The sequence below is a fragment of the Triplophysa rosa genome, unplaced genomic scaffold (assembly GCF_024868665.1).
Source record: "Triplophysa rosa unplaced genomic scaffold, Trosa_1v2 scaffold29_ERROPOS194725, whole genome shotgun sequence".
Taxonomy (NCBI): Eukaryota; Metazoa; Chordata; class Actinopteri; order Cypriniformes; family Nemacheilidae; genus Triplophysa; species Triplophysa rosa.
In genome coordinates, this window is record NW_026634315.1 from 142,949 (window position 1) to 146,480 (window position 3,532).

The window sequence follows — 3,532 nt, forward strand, 5'->3', positions numbered from 1 at the left end:
ACTACAAATATCTCGGTATCTGGCTTGATAGCAAACTGTCATTTGAAACTCACATAAATGCATTGCTTTCAACGGTTAAAACTCGTATTGGTTTTCTTAACCGCAATAAATCTTCTTTTACATATTCCTCAAAACAACTTTTGGTTAAAATGACAGTGCTTCCTATCTTGGATTATGGTGATATAGTTTATAGGTCTGCTTCATAAACTAGATGATATTTATCATGCTGCAATCCGTTTTGTGACTGGAGCTTCATTTAACACTCACCATTGTCATCTGTATTTATCACTGAATTGGTCTTCTCTTCATTCTCGTAGACAAATTCACTGGTTTTTGTTTATTTATAAAACTCTTATCGGGAAAACTCCATCATATTTACAGTCACTTCTTAATATACATAATCCAAGTCGTAACTTGCGCTCCAGTGGTATTATCAGTTTTGGTATACCTAAAGGCCGTACTTCTTTTGGTCGTCACTCATTTCAGTTTTCTGCTGCTAATGACTGGAGTCATTTGCAGCAGACCTTAAACCTCCGTTCATTTGTTTTTGTTTGCACTTTTTAAAAGCTTAATATTGTCATTTGTTCAGGATCATTGTGCTTGTTTTTAGTTAATTGACTGTTTGTTTTTGACTTTGTTTATAATTGTGTTATTTGTGTAATTGTGTTTTGTTTTTTATTGTACTGTACCTGCTCCTTATGCTGCCTCTTGGTCAGATCGTCATTGTAAATGAGAACTGGTTCTCAACTGACTTACCTGGTGAAATAAAGGTATTATTATTAGACTACACAGTCATCAGGCATAACTAAGGTCGGTCTCTTGTTTTATATTTACATTTATGCATTCAGCAGACACTTTTATCCAAAGCAACTTACAGTGCATTCAAGCTATACATCTTATTAGGATGTGTGTTCCCTGGGAAATCAGTCCTACAACCTTTTGCGCTTCAAACGCGATGCTCTACCACTGAGCCACAGGAACACTCCTGACGTGTATGTATATTTTGCTAGCACAACCCCTTTCATGTTTAGGTATATTTTCAGCCCATAGCTGCTCAGAGGAGGCTGACTTTTAAATAGCATGTAGTGATTCTCACAACACATCCCCGCTCTTATCACACATCTCTCTGAGAACCCTGAGTCTGATTGGTCAACAGTGGTATTCGGGGTCATTTTGATTAATATTGGTTGTTCTGCCTTTATTGTTATATTTTAAAAACACCACATGAAGGAAGGCAATCTATTGAAAATGGCAAAAAAAAACCTAGAGACCGTAGAGAAGAGTTACTTTCATAGACTCCTGAGTTTAATCCGTCCATGGAGGAATCAACGAGATCATGAAGAACCTCATCGCATGTAAATAAAAGGTCAATGAAAGAGTAAAGGTGCCTTTCAGCAGGTTTCTTAAGACTTGAAAGAGCTTTTTTGTCAGTTATGAAATGTAAAGTGAGTTATCGAGCACATATTTAACATTAACCCAGCATGTGACAGTGTGTGTATGATATCACATGATGTCTGCAGAGAAAACATCTCTCTGCTTGTGTGAATGTATGGAGATGTCAACCCAGATGAACGATCTGCACCACTTTACAGCCGGGGAAAGTTTTGGAGCTGTATATTTTTGGAGAGATATAATTGCCTGATTGTATGAACAAATTGAAACCAACGTCTGTAAAAAGCTCTATAAATCTTTATACCTCTGCTCTGAAGACAACTATACAAAACAAAAGCAGTTTCTTTTCAAATAAGATGTTTATCATGCCGTGTTACACAGAGAGCGTGTGTTTTCTGACTCTCTTCTGGTGAGTCACGGACCAGAGAGGTGGGTGGTCTCAGAGAGTTATATGGTGGGTGTTATAAAGAGATTTACACCAGAGCCCTCTTTCTGTCATGCTTATAATTATACAGCCATTTCTCTTTTATTCAAAGCTATTCACATCCAGCACGTGATGAGAGGTGAGGGTAACTATTATATATTACAGACAGAGGACATCAAAAACGAGTTCGACCGCTGGTCCAAGAGTTCTTCTTCCACATGAAATGAGCAAATCTTTCTTTTGAAGCCCTTCTCTTTAATGCAAACAGTTTGGTAAATCATTACAGATGAGAATGTTATAATGTGCTAACCTGTAAGACGCTGTGATGTGATGTCCCCTTACATTTGTTCTCTCTTCAGTGCACACTGTGTGTGTTGGGGATTTTGTCATCTTTGTCTATGTTCTTTACTATTTCTTTACTATTGCCGTCTCCTGCTGCAGCCATATTTGGGCATTTATGAACCGTAAAGGCGACGGTGTAGGATCGCCAGCACACAGGGGCTATTAAAAATCATCCTGTGAAAAATCTTAACGTCAGCAAATTAGACACTTTTAGATCATATCAAAGTAATTGAATCACCTCATACCTGCTTTGTTTCTATTTCATTCACCCTGATCTATTGCAAACTTTCTCTGTTCTTTATATTAAAATGACAGCATATTTATCCGTTGGCATATTATTCTTATGACAGCCTAATGCACATATAATTTAGTTTTCAATGGATGCTTACCATATGACACACTCAAAAAGGATGTGTTTATAATATTATGTAATTGTTACACACTTTTCTTTTAGTACATTATGAGTCATTTAGTGTTGATTTTGTCTTAAATTTAACAGGGACAACACAACACAGAGATGTGTTCAGTTAAAGGAACAGTTCACCCCAAAATGAAAATTCTGTCATCATTTACTCTGTAAATGTCTTTGTTCTGATGAACACAGAGAACGATATTTGGAAAAATGCTTGGCCACCATTGACTACCATAATGGGAAAAACTGTCAAATGTTGTCAGTCGGTTCTCCTCAAGTCATCAGTAAAGAGGGATTACAAAATAAACACTTGAGGCTGGATGAAAAGCAAGGTTTCAAAGGTTTCAAAAACATTATGACAAATGGTGAGCATTTTCTAAAGTAAAAGTATTTGCAACGGTGGTCTTTTTTAGTTTTGCAACAATTCAGTGCTTTCATTAAACTCATACAGTATTATTCACCCTGCGAAAATCCAGCAAAAAGCTGAAAAACGATCCCGATATCATGAGATAGATGTTCTCTTTCACCAACACACACTTGGTGGCCTATCAAGTCCTATCAAGTTGAGGGAATGCGAGAAGGCAGATAGATATTTCTAAAATTGCTTGATAATGTCAGAATAAAACTTTTCCGACTTCAATTCTATGAATATTCCTTTTTTTAGCTCAAATGACAGTTTGCAATGAAAAACACCTTTTAGCAGATTGCTGCACATGCAGACTGGCAAGTATCTCTCTGCACAGAGCCCCTCCCACTGACCATCATCAGTCTGTAATGATTGATGATTGGCTGTTTTTCCTGTCGCTAGATCGGCCATATCGAGCATTGCATCCCCCCCATTCATACAATGGTACTGCACTGCACTGTCTGTTTAATATCTGAAGCCTTTAGATAACCAGCACCTCCAGTCAAACACGGACCAATCAGAGTAAGTTAAAATGACAAAAGGACACTTGTGAGAG